Genomic DNA, 14,741 nt, shown 5'->3' on the forward strand with positions numbered 1-14,741 from the left:
TCATCTTTTTAAAACAATAACAAAAATAAAATATGTTTGCTTTTTTCATATCTATTGGAATTTAAAAGAGGAAAAAAAAGTGAAAAAGCCAACGGCACGCAGTGTTCCTAAGTGGTCTCCCTCCCAAGTACTGACTGCGCTCGACGCTGCTTAACTTCGGTGATCGGACGAGAACCGGTGTTTTCAGCGTGATATGGCCGTTGCCGAGAGTGCAAGATAATAATTCGAATTTAAATTAAGTGAGACAAATTAACCATCATCTTTTTAAAACAATAACAAAAAGAAAATATGTTTGCTTTTTTCATATCTATTGGAATTTATAAGAGGAATAAAAGTGAAAAAGCCAACGGCACGCAGTGTTCCTAAGTGGTCTCCCTCCCAAGTACTGACTGCGCTCGACGCTGCTTAACTTCGGTGATCGGACGAGAACCGGTGTTTTCAGCGTGATATGGCCGTTGCCGAGAGTGCAAGATAATAATTCGAATTTAAATTAAGTGAGACAAATTAACCATCATCTTTTTAAAACAATAACAAAAAGAAAATATGTTTGCTTTTTTCATATCTATTGGAATTTATAAGAGGAATAAAAGTGAAAAAGTCAACGGCACGCAGTGTTCCTAAGTGGTCTCCCTCCCAAGTACTGACTGCGCTCGACGCTGCTTAACTTCGGTGATCGGACGAGAACCGGTGTTTTCAGCGTGATATGGCCGTTGCCGAGAATGCTAGATAATAATTTGATTTTAATAACCTTCATCTTTATAAATCAATAAGAAAAAGAAGATATGTTTGCTTTTTTCATATCTGATGGAATTTAAAAGAAGAAATAAAAGTGAAAATGCCAACGGCACGCAAAGTTTCCAAGTACTGACTGCGCTCGACGCTGCTTAACTTCGGTGATCGGACGAGAACCAGTGTTTTCAGCGTGATATGGCCGTTGCCGAGAGTGCAAGATAATAATTCGAATTTAAATTAAGTGAGACAAATTAACCATCATCTTTTTAAAACAATAACAAAAATAAAATATGTTTGCTTTTTTCATATCTATTGGAATTTAAAAGAGGAAAAAAAAGTGAAAAAGCCAACAGCACGCAGTGTTCCTAAGTGGTCTCCCTCCCAAGTACTGACTGCGCTCGACGCTGCTTAACTTCGGTGATCGGACGAGAACCGGTGTTTTCAGCGTGATATGGCCGTTGCCGAGAGTGCAAGATAATAATTCGAATTTAAATTAAGTGAGACAAATTAACCATCATCTTTTTAAAACAATAACAAAAAGAAAATATGTTTGCTTTTTTCATATCTATTGGAATTTATAAGAGGAAAAAAAAGTGAAAAAGCCAACGGCACGCAGTGTCCTAAGTGGTCTCCCTCCCAAGTACTGACTGCGCTCGACGCTGCTGAACTTCGGTGATCCGACGAGAACCGGTGTTTTCAGCGTGATATGGCCGTTGCCGAGAGTGCTAGATAATAATTCGAATTTAAATTAAGTGAGACAAATTTACCTTCATCTTTTTAATACAATAACAAAAAGAAAATATGTTGGCTTTTTTCATATCTATAGGAATTTAAAAGAGGAAAAAAAAGTGAAAAAGCCAACAGCACGCAGTGTTCCTAAGTGGTCTCCCTCCCAAGTACTGACTGCGCTCGACGCTGCTTAACTTCGGTGATCGGACGAGAACCGGTGTTTTCAGCGTGATATGGCCGTTGCCGAGAGTGCAAGATAATAATTCGAATTTAAATTAAGTGAGACAAATTAACCATCATCTTTTTAAAACAATAACAAAAAGAAAATATGTTTGCTTTTTTCATATCTATTGGAATTTATAAGAGGAAAAAAAAGTGAAAAAGCCAACGGCACGCAGTGTCCTAAGTGGTCTCCCTCCCAAGTACTGACTGCGCTCGACGCTGCTGAACTTCGGTGATCCGACGAGAACCGGTGTTTTCAGCGTGATATGGCCGTTGCCGAGAGTGCTAGATAATAATTCGAATTTAAATTAAGTGAGACAAATTGACCTTCATCTTTTTAAAACAATAACAAAAAGAAAATATGTTTGCTTTTTTCATATCTATAGGAATTTAAAAGAGGAAAAAAAAGTGAAAAAGCCAACGGCACGCAGTGTTCCTAAGTGGTCTCCCTCCCAAGTACTGACTGCACTCGACGCTGCTTAACTTCGGTGATCGGACGAGAACCGGTGATTTCAGCGTGATATGGCCGTTGCCGAGAGTGCTAGATAATAATTCGAATTTAAATTAAGTGAGACAAATTAACCATCATCTTTTTAAAACAATAACAAAAATAAAATATGTTTGCTTTTTTCATATCTATTGGAATTTAAAAGAGGAAAAAAAAGTGAAAAAGCCAACGGCACGCAGTGTTCCTAAGTGGTCTCCCTCCCAAGTACTGACTGCGTTCGACGCTTCTTAACTTCGGTGATCGGACGAGAACCGGTGTTTTCAGCGTGATATGGCCGTTGCCGAGAGTGCTAGATAATAATTCGAATTTAAATTAAGTGAGACAAATTAACCATCATCTTTTTAAAACAATAACAAAAATAAAATATGTTTGCTTTTTTCATATCTATTGGAATTTAAAAGAGGAAAAAAAAGTGAAAAAGCCAACAGCACGCAGTGTTCCTAAGTGGTCTCCCTCCCAAGTACTGACTGCGCTCGACGCTGCTTAACTTCGGTGATCGGACGAGAACCGGTGTTTTCAGCGTTATATGGCCGTTGCCGAGAGTGCTAGGTAATAATTCGAATTTAAATTAAGTGAGACAAATTGACCTTCATCTTTTTGAAACAATAACAAAAAGAAAATATGTTTGCTTTTTTCATATCTATAGGAATTTAAAAGAGGAAAAAAAAGTGAAAAAGCCAACGGCACGCAGTGTTCCTTAGTGGTCTCCCTCCCAAGTACTGACTGCGCTCGACGCTGCTAAACTTCGGTGATCGGACGAGAACCGGTGTTTTCAGCGTGACATGGCTGTTGCCGAGAGTGCTATTTAATAATTCGAATTTAATTAACCTTCATCTTTATAAATCAATAAGAAAAAGAAGATTTGTTTGCTTTTTTCATATCTCATGGAATTTAAAAGAGGAAAAAAAAGTGAAAAAGCCAACGGCACGCAGTGTTCCTAAGTGGTCTCCCTCCCAAGTACTGACTGCGCTCGACGCTGCTTAACTTCGGTGATCGGACGAGAACCGGTGTTTTCAGCGTGATATAGCCGTTGCCGAGAGTGCAAGATAATAATTCGAATTTAAATTAAGTGAGACAAATTAACCATCATCTTTTTAAAACAATAACAAAAAGAAAATATGTTTGCTTTTTTCATATCTATTGGAATTTAAAAGAGGAAAAAAAAGTGAAAAAGCCAACGGCACGCAGTGTTCCTTAGTGGTCTCCCTCCCAAGTACTGACTGCACTCGATGCTGCTTAACTTCGGTGATCGGACGAGAACCGGTGTTTTCAGCGTGATATGGCCGTTGCCGAGAGTGCTAGATAATAATTCGACTTTAAATTAAGTGAGACAAATTGACCTTCATCTTTTTAAAACAATAACAAAGAAAATATGTTTGCTTTTTTCATATCTATAGGAATTTAAAAGAGGAAAAAAAAGTGAAAAAGCCAACGGCACGCAGTGTTCCTAAGTGGTCTCCCTCCCAAGTACTGACTGCGCTCGACGCTGCTTAACTTCGGTGATCGGACGAGAACCGGTGATTTCAGCGTGATATGGTCGTTGCCGAGAGTGCTAGATAATAATTCGAATTTAAATTAAGTGAGACAAATTAACCATCATCTTTTTAAAACAATAACAAAAATAAAATATGTTTGCTTTTTTCATATCTATTGGAATTTAAAAGAGGAAAAAAAAGTGAAAAAGCCAACAGCACGCAGTGTTCCTAAGTGGTCTCCCTCCCAAGTACTGACTGCGCTCGACGCTGCTTAACTTCGGTGATCGGACGAGAACCGGTGTTTTCAGCGTGATATGGCCGTTGCCGAGAGTGCAAGATAATAATTCGAATTTAAATTAAGTGAGACAAATTAACCATCATCTTTTTAAAACAATAACAAAAAGAAAATATGTTTGCTTTTTTCATATCTATTGGAATTTATAAGAGGAAAAAAAAGTGAAAAAGCCAACGGCACGCAGTGTCCTAAGTGGTCTCCCTCCCAAGTACTGACTGCGCTCGACGCTGCTGAACTTCGGTGATCCGACGAGAACCGGTGTTTTCAGCGTGATATGGCCGTTGCCGAGAGTGCTAGATAATAATTCGAATGTAAATTAAGTGAGACAAATTAACCTTCATCTTTTTAAAACAATAACAAAAAGAAAATATGTTTGCTTTTTTCATATCTATTGGAACTTAAAAGAGGAAAAAAAAGTGAAAAAGCCAACGGCACGCAGTGTTCCTAAGTGGTCTCCCTCCCAAGTACTGACTGCGTTCGACGCTTCTTAACTTCGGTGATCGGACGAGAACCGGTGTTTTCAGCGTGATATGGCCGTTGCCGAGAGTGCTAGATAATAATTCGAATTTAAATTAAGTGAGACAAATTAACCATCATCTTTTTAAAACAATAACAAAAATAAAATATGTTTGCTTTTTTCATATCTATTGGAATTTAAAAGAGGAAAAAAAAGTGAAAAAGCCAACAGCACGCAGTGTTCCTAAGTGGTCTTCCTCCCAAGTACTGACTGCGCTCGACGCTGCTTAACTTCGGTGATCGGACGAGAACCGGTGTTTTCAGCGTGATATGGCCGTTGCCGAGAGTGCAAGATAATAATTCGAATTTAAATTAAGTGAGACAAATTGACCTTCATCTTTTTGAAACAATAACAAAAAGAAAATATGTTTGCTTTTTTCATATCTATAGGAATTTAAAAGAGGAAAAAAAAGTGAAAAAGCCAACGGCACGCAGTGTTCCTTAGTGGTCACCCTCCCAAGTACTGACTGCGCTCGACGCTGCTAAACTTCGGTGATCGGACGACAACCGGTGTTTTCAGCGTGACATGGCTGTTGCCGAGAGTGCTATTTAATAATTCGAATTTAATTAACCTTCATCTTTATAAATCAATAAGAAAAAGAAGATTTGTTTGCTTTTTTCATATCTCATGGAATTTAAAAGAGGAAAAAAAAAGTGAAAAAGCCAACGGCACGCAGTGTTCCTAAGTGGTCTCCCTCCCAAGTACTGACTGCGCTCGACGCTGCTTAACTTCGGTGATCGGACGAGAACCGGTGTTTTCAGCGTGATATAGCCGTTGCCGAGAGTGCAAGATAATAATTCGAATTTAAATTAAGTGAGACAAATTAACCATCATCTTTTTAAAACAATAACAAAAAGAAAATATGTTTGCTTTTTTCATATCTATTGGAATTTAAAAGAGGAAAAAAAAGTGAAAAAGCCAACGGCACGCAGTGTTCCTTAGTGGTCTCCCTCCCAAGTACTGACTGCACTCGATGCTGCTTAACTTCGGTGATCGGACGAGAACCGGTGTTTTCAGCGTGATATGGCCGTTGCCGAGAGTGCTAGATAATAATTCGACTTTAAATTAAGTGAGACAAATTGACCTTCATCTTTTTAAAACAATAACAAAGAAAATATGTTTGCTTTTTTCATATCTATAGGAATTTAAAAGAGGAAAAAAAAGTGAAAAAGCCAACGGCACGCAGTGTTCCTAAGTGGTCTCCCTCCCAAGTACTGACTGCGCTCGACGCTGCTTAACTTCGGTGATCGGACGAGAACCGGTGATTTCAGCGTGATATGGTCGTTGCCGAGAGTGCTAGATAATAATTCGAATTTAAATTAAGTGAGACAAATTAACCATCATCTTTTTAAAACAATAACAAAAATAAAATATGTTTGCTTTTTTCATATCTATTGGAATTTAAAAGAGGAAAAAAAAGTGAAAAAGCCAACAGCACGCAGTGTTCCTAAGTGGTCTCCCTCCCAAGTACTGACTGCGCTCGACGCTGCTTAACTTCGGTGATCGGACGAGAACCGGTGTTTTCAGCGTGATATGGCCGTTGCCGAGAGTGCAAGATAATAATTCGAATTTAAATTAAGTGAGACAAATTAACCATCATCTTTTTAAAACAATAACAAAAAGAAAATATGTTTGCTTTTTTCATATCTATTGGAATTTATAAGAGGAAAAAAAAGTGAAAAAGCCAACGGCACGCAGTGTCCTAAGTGGTCTCCCTCCCAAGTACTGACTGCGCTCGACGCTGCTGAACTTCGGTGATCCGACGAGAACCGGTGTTTTCAGCGTGATATGGCCGTTGCCGAGAGTGCTAGATAATAATTCGAATTTAAATTAAGTGAGACAAATTGACCTTCATCTTTTTAAAACAATAACAAAAAGAAAATATGTTTGCTTTTTTCATATCTATAGGAATTTAAAAGAGGAAAAAAAAGTGAAAAAGCCAACGGCACGCAGTGTTCCTAAGTGGTCTCCCTCCCAAGTACTGACTGCGCTCGACGCTGCTTAACTTCGGTGATCGGACGAGAACCGGTGATTTCAGCGTGATATGGTCGTTGCCGAGAGTGCTAGATAATAATTCGAATGTAAATTAAGTGAGACAAATTAACCTTCATCTTTTTAAAACAATAACAAAAAGAAAATATGTTTGCTTTTTTCATATCTATTGGAACTTAAAAGAGGAAAAAAAAGTGAAAAAGCCAACGGCACGCAGTGTTCCTAAGTGGTCTCCCTCCCAAGTACTGACTGCGTTCGACGCTTCTTAACTTCGGTGATCGGACGAGAACCGGTGTTTTCAGCGTGATATGGCCGTTGCCGAGAGTGCTAGATAATAATTCGAATTTAAATTAAGTGAGACAAATTAACCATCATCTTTTTAAAACAATAACAAAAATAAAATATGTTTGTTTTTTTCATATCTATTGGAATTTAAAAGAGGAAAAAAAAGTGAAAAAGCCAACAGCACGCAGTGTTCCTAAGTGGTCTTCCTCCCAAGTACTGACTGCGCTCGACGCTGCTTAACTTCGGTGATCGGACGAGAACCGGTGTTTTCAGCGTGATATGGCCGTTGCCGAGAGTGCAAGATAATAATTCGAATTTAAATTAAGTGAGACAAATTGACCTTCATCTTTTTGAAACAATAACAAAAAGAAAATATGTTTGCTTTTTTCATATCTATAGGAATTTAAAAGAGGAAAAAAAAGTGAAAAAGCCAACGGCACGCAGTGTTCCTTAGTGGTCACCCTCCCAAGTACTGACTGCGCTCGACGCTGCTAAACTTCGGTGATCGGACGACAACCGGTGTTTTCAGCGTGACATGGCTGTTGCCGAGAGTGCTATTTAATAATTCGAATTTAATTAACCTTCATCTTTATAAATCAATAAGAAAAAGAAGATTTGTTTGCTTTTTTCATATCTCATGGAATTTAAAAGAGGAAAAAAAAAGTGAAAAAGCCAACGGCACGCAGTGTTCCTAAGTGGTCTCCCTCCCAAGTACTGACTGCGCTCGACGCTGCTTAACTTCGGTGATCGGACGAGAACCGGTGTTTTCAGCGTGATATAGCCGTTGCCGAGAGTGCAAGATAATAATTCGAATTTAAATTAAGTGAGACAAATTAACCATCATCTTTTTAAAACAATAACAAAAAGAAAATATGTTTGCTTTTTTCATATCTATTGGAATTTAAAAGAGGAAAAAAAAGTGAAAAAGCCAACGGCACGCAGTGTTCCTTAGTGGTCTCCCTCCCAAGTAATGACTGCGCTCGATGCTGCTTAACTTCGGTGATCGGACGAGAACCGGTGTTTTCAGCGTGATATGGCCGTTGCCGAGAGTGCTAGATAATAATTCGAATTTAAATTAAGTGAGACAAATTGACCTTCATCTTTTTAAAACAATAACAAAGAAAATATGTTTGCTTTTTTCATATCTATAGGAATTTAAAAGAGGAAAAAAAAGTGAAAAAGCCAACGGCACGCAGTGTTCCTTAGTGGTCTCCCTCCCAAGTACTGACTGCGCTCGACGCTGCTTAACTTCGGTGATCGGACGAGAACCGGTGTTTTCAGCGTGACATGGCTGTTGTCGAGAGTGCTATTTAATAATTCGAATTTAATTAACCTTCATCTTTATAAATCAATAAGAAAAAGAAGATTTGTTTGCTTTTTTCATATCTCATGGAATTTAAAAGAGGAAAAAAAAGTGAAAAAGCCAACGGCACGCAGTGTTCCTAAGTGGTCTCCCTCCCAAGTACTGACTGCGCTCGACGCTGCTTAACTTCGGTGACCGGACGAGAACCGGTGTTTTCAGCGTGATATGGCCGTTGCCGAGAGTGCTAGATAATAATTCGAATTTAAATTAAGTGAGACAAATTAACCATCATCTTTTTAAAACAATAACAAAAATAAAATATGTTTGCTTTTTTCATATCTATTGGAATTTAAAAGAGGAAAAAAAAGTGAAAAAGCCAACAGCACGCAGTGTTCCTAAGTGGTCTCCCTCCCAAGTACTGACTGCGCTCGACGCTGCTTAACTTCGGTGATCGGACGAGAACCGGTGTTTTCAGCGTGATATGGCCGTTGCCGAGAGTGCAAGATAATAATTCGAATTTAAATTAAGTGAGACAAATTAACCATCATCTTTTTAAAACAATAACAAAAAGAAAATATGTTTGCTTTTTTCATATCTATTGGAATTTAAAAGAGGAAAAAAAAGTGAAAAAGCCAACCGCACGCAGTGTTCCTAAGTGGTCTCCCTCCCAACTACTGACTGCGCTCGACGCTGCTTAACTTCGGTGATCGGACGAGAACCGGTGTTTACAGCGTGATATGGCCGTTGCCGAGAGTCAGGGTTGGCAAGTTTTAAACAAATTGTTTTAAACTTTGGTTTAAAACTTGTTTTAAACAGCCATGAAGAAAAAACATTAATTTGTTTAAAACGTTTTAAACAAACAGTTTAAAACATGTTTTTTATGGAGAGTAATTTCGAATATTTTTAACTCGTTTTATTTGAAAATGAGCGAAAATATTAAATAATAGAAATAATAAGCTTCAGTCAAAATCTTGCAATAATTTGACTGTTTTTAAGAGTGTTTAATTGTTTGGAAACCCTACCAGTTGATTTATCCGTTACCAATCTGTATTGAAGACTGATATTCAATAATTTGATTAAGAATAACTTATTTTGTCGTCTACCTAAGGTAAAAGGAACAACGTTTTTCTACACTGTTGGTACATTTTACTGTTCTAAAGTGATTACGCGTAATATTTAAAGCCAGGCCCTTAACAGTGCTAAAATTAATACGCTTAATCCGTAAACGGAAAACATGAAGCGCCTACAAAGTTGAAAGGGGTGGTGAAGTTTCAAATGTATGAGTTCTGACCAAGAAACTCTGCAGTATGGAACCGAAAATTCCTTAATAGTGGCCACAAAAGAAATCAAGCATTTGGACATTTGGGGTTAAATGAACAATTTTACCCATCACCCTCATTTTGAATGCGCTATTAAAAAATTACATTTTCGTTTTGCTCTTTTTAAACAGTCAGAATATTTAAAATATTCAAATTTGATCCCCCAACACGTACTCCCTTTTAAATAATTAATTTCATGATAAAATGTTTTCGGAAAATCTAATTTTAAATCGTGTTTTAAACAATAAAAGCACAACTTTTTTTACTACATTTTTGCCAACCCTGGCAAGGACCCTTTCTTACACCTTCAAATTCTAAATTTTTGGAGCTCTTGATTTCGTCTTTTCGTGTTTTTCTTCTCAATACGTGTTCGTGGTCCGTTGGTCAAGCTGTATGATACTCGCTTTGGGTTCAAGTGGTCCCTAGTTCTAATTCCACACGGACAATTTCTTACACCTTGAAATTCTAAATTTAAGGAGCTCTTGCTCTTTTTAAACAGTCAGTAGAATATTTCACACATTCTGTATTGATCGCTTAACACGCACTTCCATCAAAATAATTAATATCATAAAATAATTTCGGAAAATCTTATTTGTTCTTGAAAAAGCTCAAATATGTTATTTTACAATTAATTTGGAGGGAATAAATCGATTAGCAATTAAATAAGTTGATTGAATTAAATTGTGATTAAGAAATAAATTAATATAAATAAAGAAAAATCGCAATATCGGTTCTTCAGTCAATTGATAAACGTCACTCTCATCGTTTGTTTTTTCTGTCCAAACCAAGACCATTTTGTTTAATCAAGCAGGCTGTGAAAATAAGCGCCTTGCGCTAGCGGGAGTAGTGGCTTAAATGGAGAGCCGCGATGTATAATATATAGGCTATTAGTTCTGCAAGAGTGATTTTAAACATGTTTAAAACTAGGTTTTTTTGTGTTTTTTACTGTTTTTTTCTACTTGTTTAAAAAACAGTTTTAAACAACAAATCGTGTTTTAAACAATAAAAAACACAACTTTTGTTTTTTTTTAAAAAAACTCAATTTTTGCCAACCCTGCCGAGAGTGCTAGATAATAATTCGAATTTAAATTAAGTGAGACAAATTGACCTTCATCTTTTTAAAACAATAACAAAAAGAAAATATGTTTGCTTTTTTCATATCTATAGGAATTTAAAAGAGGAAAAAAAAGTGAAAAAGCCAACGGCACGCAGTGTTCCTTAGTGGTCTCCCTCCCAAGTACTGACTGCGCTCGACGCTGCTTAACTTCGGTGATCGGACGAGAACCGGTGTTTTCAGCGTGACATGGCTGTTGCCGAGAGTGCTATTTAATAATTCGAATTTAATTAACCTTCATCTTTATAAATTAATAAGAAAAAGAAGATTTGTTTGCTTTTTTCATATCTCATGGAATTTAAAAGAGGAAATAAAAGTGAAAAAGCCAACGGCACGCAAAGTTTCCAACTACTGACTGCGCTCGACGCTGCTTAACTTCGGTGATCGGACGAGAACCGGTGTTTTCAGCGTGATATGGCCGTTGCCGAGAGTGCTAGATAATAATTCGAATTTAAATTAAGTGAGACAAATTAACCATCATCTTTTTAAAACAATAACAAAAATAAAATATGTTTGCTTTTTTCATATCTATTGGAATTTAAAAGAGGAAAAAAAAGTGAAAAAGCCAACAGCACGCAGTGTTCCTAAGTGGTCTCCCTCCCAAGTACTGACTGCGCTCGACGCTGCTTAACTTCGGTGATAGGACGAGAACCGGTTTTTTCAGCGTGATATGGCCGTTGCCGAGAGTGCTGGATAATAATTCGAATTTAAATTAAGTGAGACAAATTGACCTTCATCTTTTTAAAACAATAACAAAAAGAAAATATGTTTGCTTTTTTCATATCTATAGGAATTTAAAAGAGGAAAAAAAAGTGAAAAAGCCAACGGCACGCAGTGTTCCTTAGTGGTCTCCCTCCCAAGTACTGACTGCGCTCGACGCTGCTTAACTTCGGTGATCGGACGAGAACCGGTGTTTTCAGCGTGACATGGCTGTTGCCGAGAGTGCTATTTAATAATTCGAATTTAATTAACCTTCATCTTTATAAATTAATAAGAAAAAGAAGATTTGTTTGCTTTTTTCATATCTCATGGAATTTAAAAGAGGAAATAATAGTGAAAAGGCCAACGGCACGCAAAGTTTCCAAGTACTGACTGCGCTCGACGCTGCTTAACTTCGGTGATCGGACGAGAACCGGTGTTTTCAGCGTGATATGGCCGTTGCCGAGAGTGCTAGATAATAATTCGAATTTAAATTAAGTGAGACAAATTAACCATCATCTTTTTAAAACAATAACAAAAATAAAATATGTTAGCTTTTTTCATATCTATTGGAATTTAAAAGAGGAAAAAAAAGTGAAAAAGCCAACAGCACGCAGTGTTCCTAAGTGGTCTCCCTCCCAAGTACTGACTGCGCTCGACGCTGCTTAACTTCGGTGATAGGACGAGAACCGGTGTTTTCAGCGTGATATGGCCGTTGCCGAGAGTGCAAGATAATAATTCGAATTTAAATTAAGTGAGACAAATTAACCATCATCTTTTTAAAACAATAACAAAAAGAAAATATATTTGCTTTTTTCATATCTATTGGAATTTAAAAGAGGAAAAAAAAGTGAAAAAGCCAACGGCACGCAGTGTTCCTAAGTGGTCTACCTCCCAAGTACTGACTGCGCTCGACGCTGCTTTACTTCGGTGATCGGACGAGAACCGGTGTTTTCAGCGTGATATGGCCGTTGCCGAGAGTGCTATTTAATAATTCGAATTTAATTAACCTTCATCTTTATAAATCAATAAGAAAAAGAAGATTTGTTTGCTTTTTTCATATCTCATGGAATTTAAAAGAGGAAAAAAAAGTGAAAAAGCCAACGGCACGCAGTGTTCCTAAGTGGTCTCCCTCCCAAGTACTGACTGCGCTCGACGCTGCTTAACTTCGGTGATCGGACGAGAACCGGTGATTTTAGCGTGATATGGTCGTTGCCGAGAGTGCTAGATAATAATTCGAATTTAAATTAAGTGAGACAAATTAACCTTCATCTTTTTAAAACAATAACAAAAAGAAAATATGTTTGCTTTTTTCATATCTATTGGAATTTAAAAGAGGAAAAAAAAGTGAAAAAGCCAACGGCACGCAGTGTTCCTAAGTGGTCTCCCTCCCAAGTACTGACTGCTCTCGACGCTTCTTAACTTCGGTGATCGGACGAGAACCGGTGTTTTCAGCTTGATATGGCCGTTGCCGAGAGTGCTAGATAATAATTCGAATTTAAATTAAGTGAGACAAATTAACCATCATCTTTTTAAAACAATAACAAAAAGAAAATATGTTTGCTTTTTTCATATCTATTGGAATTTAAAAGAGGAAAAAAAAGTGAAAAAGCCAACGGCACGCAGTGTTCCTAAGTGGTCTCCCTCCCAAGTACTGACTGCGCTCGACGCTTCTTAACTTCGGTGATCGGACGAGAACCGGTGTTTTCAGCTTGATATGGCCGTTGCCGAGAGTGCTAGATAATAATTCGAATTTAAATTAAGGGAGACAAATTGACCATCTTTTTAAAACAATAACAAAAAGAAAATATGTTTGCTTTTTTCATATCTATAGGAATTTAAAAGAGGAAAAAAAAGTGAAAAAGCCAACGGCACGAAGTGTTCCTTAGTGGTCTCCCTCCCAAGTACTGACTGCGCTCGACGCTGCTTAACTTCGGTGATCGGACGAGAACCGGTGTTTTCAGCGTGACATGGCTGTTGCCGAGAGTGCTATTTAATAATTCGAATTTAATTAACCTTCATCTTTATAAATCAATAAGAAAAAGAAGATTTGTTTGCTTTTTCATATCTCATGGAATTTAAAAGAGGAAATAAAAGTGAAAAAGCCAACGGCACGCAAAGTTTCCAAGTACTGACTGCGCTCGACGCTGCTTAACTTCGGTGATCGGACGAGAACCGGTGTTTTCAGCGTGATATGGCCGTTGCCGAGAGTGCTGGATAATAATTCGAATTTAAATTAAGTGAGACAAATTGACCTTCATCTTTTTAAAACAATAACAAAAAGAAAATATGTTTGCTTTTTTCATATCTATAGGAATTTAAAAGAGGAAAAAAAAGTGAAAAAGCCAACGGCACGCAGTGTTCCTTAGTGGTCTCCCTCCCAAGTACTGACTGCGCTCGACGCTGCTTAACTTCGGTGATCGGACGAGAACCGGTGTTTTCAGCGTGACATGGCTGTTGCCGAGAGTGCTATTTAATAATTCGAATTTAATTAACCTTCATCTTTATAAATTAATAAGAAAAAGAAGATTTGTTTGCTTTTTTCATATCTCATGGAATTTAAAAGAGGAAATAATAGTGAAAAGGCCAACGGCACGCAAAGTTTCCAAGTACTGACTGCGCTCGACGCTGCTTAACTTCGGTGATCGGACGAGAACCGGTGTTTTCAGCGTGATATGGCCGTTGCCGAGAGTGCTAGATAATAATTCGAATTTAAATTAAGTGAGACAAATTAACCATCATCTTTTTAAAACAATAACAAAAATAAAATATGTTAGCTTTTTTCATATCTATTGGAATTTAAAAGAGGAAAAAAAAGTGAAAAAGCCAACAGCACGCAGTGTTCCTAAGTGGTCTCCCTCCCAAGTACTGACTGCGCTCGACGCTGCTTAACTTCGGTGATAGGACGAGAACCGGTGTTTTCAGCGTGATATGGCCGTTGCCGAGAGTGCAAGATAATAATTCGAATTTAAATTAAGTGAGACAAATTAACCATCATCTTTTTAAAACAATAACAAAAAGAAAATATATTTGCTTTTTTCATATCTATTGGAATTTAAAAGAGGAAAAAAAAGTGAAAAAGCCAACGGCACGCAGTGTTCCTAAGTGGTCTACCTCCCAAGTACTGACTGCGCTCGACGCTGCTTTACTTCGGTGATCGGACGAGAACCGGTGTTTTCAGCGTGATATGGCCGTTGCCGAGAGTGCTATTTAATAATTCGAATTTAATTAACCTTCATCTTTATAAATCAATAAGAAAAAGAAGATTTGTTTGCTTTTTTCATATCTCATGGAATTTAAAAGAGGAAAAAAAAGTGAAAAAGCCAACGGCACGCAGTGTTCCTAAGTGGTCTCCCTCCCAAGTACTGACTGCGCTCGACGCTGCTTAACTTCGGTGATCGGACGAGAAACGGTGATTTTAGCGTGATATGGTCGTTGCCGAGAGTGCTAGATAATAATTCGAATTTAAATTAAGTGAGACAAATTAACCTTCATCTTTTTAAAACAATAACAAAAAGAAAATATGTTTGCTTTTTTCATATCTATTGGAA

The 14,741-nt window shown here is 37.5% G+C and overlaps 16 non-coding genes and 36 pseudogenes across 16 annotated transcripts; all 52 read right to left on the bottom strand.

Moving 5' to 3' along the window:
- Window positions 1-86: 86 nt before the first annotated feature.
- On the bottom strand, window positions 87-205 carry LOC149581233 (5S ribosomal RNA). Its single transcript, XR_016381154.1, has one exon. It is a non-coding gene; the product is annotated as a 5S ribosomal RNA (ribosomal RNA).
- Window positions 206-341: 136 nt separating this feature from the next.
- LOC149581234 (5S ribosomal RNA) lies at window positions 342-460 on the bottom strand. Its single transcript, XR_016381155.1, has one exon. It is a non-coding gene; the product is annotated as a 5S ribosomal RNA (ribosomal RNA).
- Window positions 461-596: 136 nt separating this feature from the next.
- Window positions 597-715, bottom strand: LOC149581235 (5S ribosomal RNA). Its single transcript, XR_016380779.1, has one exon. It is a non-coding gene; the product is annotated as a 5S ribosomal RNA (ribosomal RNA).
- A 121-nt stretch (window positions 716-836) lies between these two features.
- LOC149581236 (5S ribosomal RNA) lies at window positions 837-939 on the bottom strand (annotated as a pseudogene).
- Window positions 940-1,076: 137 nt separating this feature from the next.
- LOC149581237 (5S ribosomal RNA) lies at window positions 1,077-1,195 on the bottom strand. Its single transcript, XR_016380844.1, has one exon. It is a non-coding gene; the product is annotated as a 5S ribosomal RNA (ribosomal RNA).
- Window positions 1,196-1,332: 137 nt separating this feature from the next.
- On the bottom strand, window positions 1,333-1,450 carry LOC149581238 (5S ribosomal RNA; annotated as a pseudogene).
- Window positions 1,451-1,587: 137 nt separating this feature from the next.
- Window positions 1,588-1,706, bottom strand: LOC149581239 (5S ribosomal RNA). The gene has a single exon (XR_016380846.1). It is a non-coding gene; the product is annotated as a 5S ribosomal RNA (ribosomal RNA).
- Window positions 1,707-1,843: 137 nt separating this feature from the next.
- Window positions 1,844-1,961, bottom strand: LOC149581240 (5S ribosomal RNA; annotated as a pseudogene).
- Window positions 1,962-2,098: 137 nt separating this feature from the next.
- On the bottom strand, window positions 2,099-2,217 carry LOC149581241 (5S ribosomal RNA; annotated as a pseudogene).
- Window positions 2,218-2,354: 137 nt separating this feature from the next.
- Window positions 2,355-2,473, bottom strand: LOC149581242 (5S ribosomal RNA; annotated as a pseudogene).
- A 137-nt stretch (window positions 2,474-2,610) lies between these two features.
- LOC149581243 (5S ribosomal RNA) lies at window positions 2,611-2,729 on the bottom strand (annotated as a pseudogene).
- Window positions 2,730-2,866: 137 nt separating this feature from the next.
- On the bottom strand, window positions 2,867-2,985 carry LOC149581244 (5S ribosomal RNA; annotated as a pseudogene).
- A 122-nt stretch (window positions 2,986-3,107) lies between these two features.
- Window positions 3,108-3,226, bottom strand: LOC149581245 (5S ribosomal RNA). The gene has a single exon (XR_016380887.1). It is a non-coding gene; the product is annotated as a 5S ribosomal RNA (ribosomal RNA).
- Window positions 3,227-3,363: 137 nt separating this feature from the next.
- LOC149581246 (5S ribosomal RNA) lies at window positions 3,364-3,482 on the bottom strand (annotated as a pseudogene).
- A 135-nt stretch (window positions 3,483-3,617) lies between these two features.
- Window positions 3,618-3,736, bottom strand: LOC149581247 (5S ribosomal RNA; annotated as a pseudogene).
- A 137-nt stretch (window positions 3,737-3,873) lies between these two features.
- On the bottom strand, window positions 3,874-3,992 carry LOC149581248 (5S ribosomal RNA). Its single transcript, XR_016380847.1, has one exon. It is a non-coding gene; the product is annotated as a 5S ribosomal RNA (ribosomal RNA).
- A 137-nt stretch (window positions 3,993-4,129) lies between these two features.
- Window positions 4,130-4,247, bottom strand: LOC149581249 (5S ribosomal RNA; annotated as a pseudogene).
- Window positions 4,248-4,384: 137 nt separating this feature from the next.
- On the bottom strand, window positions 4,385-4,503 carry LOC149581250 (5S ribosomal RNA; annotated as a pseudogene).
- A 137-nt stretch (window positions 4,504-4,640) lies between these two features.
- Window positions 4,641-4,759, bottom strand: LOC149581251 (5S ribosomal RNA). Its single transcript, XR_016381029.1, has one exon. It is a non-coding gene; the product is annotated as a 5S ribosomal RNA (ribosomal RNA).
- Window positions 4,760-4,896: 137 nt separating this feature from the next.
- Window positions 4,897-5,015, bottom strand: LOC149581252 (5S ribosomal RNA; annotated as a pseudogene).
- A 123-nt stretch (window positions 5,016-5,138) lies between these two features.
- LOC149581253 (5S ribosomal RNA) lies at window positions 5,139-5,257 on the bottom strand. Its single transcript, XR_016380888.1, has one exon. It is a non-coding gene; the product is annotated as a 5S ribosomal RNA (ribosomal RNA).
- A 137-nt stretch (window positions 5,258-5,394) lies between these two features.
- LOC149581254 (5S ribosomal RNA) lies at window positions 5,395-5,513 on the bottom strand (annotated as a pseudogene).
- Window positions 5,514-5,648: 135 nt separating this feature from the next.
- LOC149581255 (5S ribosomal RNA) lies at window positions 5,649-5,767 on the bottom strand (annotated as a pseudogene).
- A 137-nt stretch (window positions 5,768-5,904) lies between these two features.
- LOC149581256 (5S ribosomal RNA) lies at window positions 5,905-6,023 on the bottom strand. Its single transcript, XR_016380848.1, has one exon. It is a non-coding gene; the product is annotated as a 5S ribosomal RNA (ribosomal RNA).
- A 137-nt stretch (window positions 6,024-6,160) lies between these two features.
- On the bottom strand, window positions 6,161-6,278 carry LOC149581257 (5S ribosomal RNA; annotated as a pseudogene).
- A 137-nt stretch (window positions 6,279-6,415) lies between these two features.
- On the bottom strand, window positions 6,416-6,534 carry LOC149581258 (5S ribosomal RNA; annotated as a pseudogene).
- A 137-nt stretch (window positions 6,535-6,671) lies between these two features.
- Window positions 6,672-6,790, bottom strand: LOC149581259 (5S ribosomal RNA; annotated as a pseudogene).
- A 137-nt stretch (window positions 6,791-6,927) lies between these two features.
- Window positions 6,928-7,046, bottom strand: LOC149581260 (5S ribosomal RNA). Its single transcript, XR_016381030.1, has one exon. It is a non-coding gene; the product is annotated as a 5S ribosomal RNA (ribosomal RNA).
- Window positions 7,047-7,183: 137 nt separating this feature from the next.
- LOC149581261 (5S ribosomal RNA) lies at window positions 7,184-7,302 on the bottom strand (annotated as a pseudogene).
- Window positions 7,303-7,425: 123 nt separating this feature from the next.
- LOC149581262 (5S ribosomal RNA) lies at window positions 7,426-7,544 on the bottom strand. Its single transcript, XR_016380889.1, has one exon. It is a non-coding gene; the product is annotated as a 5S ribosomal RNA (ribosomal RNA).
- A 137-nt stretch (window positions 7,545-7,681) lies between these two features.
- Window positions 7,682-7,800, bottom strand: LOC149581263 (5S ribosomal RNA; annotated as a pseudogene).
- A 135-nt stretch (window positions 7,801-7,935) lies between these two features.
- Window positions 7,936-8,054, bottom strand: LOC149581264 (5S ribosomal RNA; annotated as a pseudogene).
- A 122-nt stretch (window positions 8,055-8,176) lies between these two features.
- LOC149581265 (5S ribosomal RNA) lies at window positions 8,177-8,295 on the bottom strand. The gene has a single exon (XR_016380951.1). It is a non-coding gene; the product is annotated as a 5S ribosomal RNA (ribosomal RNA).
- Window positions 8,296-8,432: 137 nt separating this feature from the next.
- On the bottom strand, window positions 8,433-8,551 carry LOC149581266 (5S ribosomal RNA). Its single transcript, XR_016380849.1, has one exon. It is a non-coding gene; the product is annotated as a 5S ribosomal RNA (ribosomal RNA).
- Window positions 8,552-8,688: 137 nt separating this feature from the next.
- Window positions 8,689-8,807, bottom strand: LOC149581267 (5S ribosomal RNA; annotated as a pseudogene).
- Window positions 8,808-10,573: 1,766 nt separating this feature from the next.
- Window positions 10,574-10,692, bottom strand: LOC149581268 (5S ribosomal RNA; annotated as a pseudogene).
- A 122-nt stretch (window positions 10,693-10,814) lies between these two features.
- Window positions 10,815-10,917, bottom strand: LOC149581269 (5S ribosomal RNA; annotated as a pseudogene).
- A 137-nt stretch (window positions 10,918-11,054) lies between these two features.
- Window positions 11,055-11,173, bottom strand: LOC149581270 (5S ribosomal RNA; annotated as a pseudogene).
- Window positions 11,174-11,310: 137 nt separating this feature from the next.
- On the bottom strand, window positions 11,311-11,429 carry LOC149581271 (5S ribosomal RNA; annotated as a pseudogene).
- A 122-nt stretch (window positions 11,430-11,551) lies between these two features.
- Window positions 11,552-11,654, bottom strand: LOC149581272 (5S ribosomal RNA; annotated as a pseudogene).
- Window positions 11,655-11,791: 137 nt separating this feature from the next.
- Window positions 11,792-11,910, bottom strand: LOC149581273 (5S ribosomal RNA; annotated as a pseudogene).
- Window positions 11,911-12,047: 137 nt separating this feature from the next.
- Window positions 12,048-12,166, bottom strand: LOC149581274 (5S ribosomal RNA). The gene has a single exon (XR_016381133.1). It is a non-coding gene; the product is annotated as a 5S ribosomal RNA (ribosomal RNA).
- A 122-nt stretch (window positions 12,167-12,288) lies between these two features.
- On the bottom strand, window positions 12,289-12,407 carry LOC149581275 (5S ribosomal RNA; annotated as a pseudogene).
- A 137-nt stretch (window positions 12,408-12,544) lies between these two features.
- On the bottom strand, window positions 12,545-12,663 carry LOC149581276 (5S ribosomal RNA; annotated as a pseudogene).
- A 137-nt stretch (window positions 12,664-12,800) lies between these two features.
- LOC149581277 (5S ribosomal RNA) lies at window positions 12,801-12,919 on the bottom strand (annotated as a pseudogene).
- A 134-nt stretch (window positions 12,920-13,053) lies between these two features.
- LOC149581278 (5S ribosomal RNA) lies at window positions 13,054-13,172 on the bottom strand (annotated as a pseudogene).
- Window positions 13,173-13,293: 121 nt separating this feature from the next.
- LOC149581279 (5S ribosomal RNA) lies at window positions 13,294-13,396 on the bottom strand (annotated as a pseudogene).
- A 137-nt stretch (window positions 13,397-13,533) lies between these two features.
- Window positions 13,534-13,652, bottom strand: LOC149581280 (5S ribosomal RNA; annotated as a pseudogene).
- Window positions 13,653-13,774: 122 nt separating this feature from the next.
- LOC149581281 (5S ribosomal RNA) lies at window positions 13,775-13,877 on the bottom strand (annotated as a pseudogene).
- Window positions 13,878-14,014: 137 nt separating this feature from the next.
- On the bottom strand, window positions 14,015-14,133 carry LOC149581282 (5S ribosomal RNA; annotated as a pseudogene).
- Window positions 14,134-14,270: 137 nt separating this feature from the next.
- LOC149581283 (5S ribosomal RNA) lies at window positions 14,271-14,389 on the bottom strand. Its single transcript, XR_016381134.1, has one exon. It is a non-coding gene; the product is annotated as a 5S ribosomal RNA (ribosomal RNA).
- Window positions 14,390-14,511: 122 nt separating this feature from the next.
- Window positions 14,512-14,630, bottom strand: LOC149581284 (5S ribosomal RNA; annotated as a pseudogene).
- Between the last annotated feature and the right edge of the window lie 111 nt (window positions 14,631-14,741).

This window comes from Phalangium opilio, unplaced genomic scaffold (assembly GCF_054372755.1).
Source record: "Phalangium opilio isolate 3A_F unplaced genomic scaffold, DU_Popi_V2 ptg007730c_1, whole genome shotgun sequence".
NCBI classification, from domain to species: domain Eukaryota; kingdom Metazoa; phylum Arthropoda; class Arachnida; order Opiliones; family Phalangiidae; genus Phalangium; species Phalangium opilio.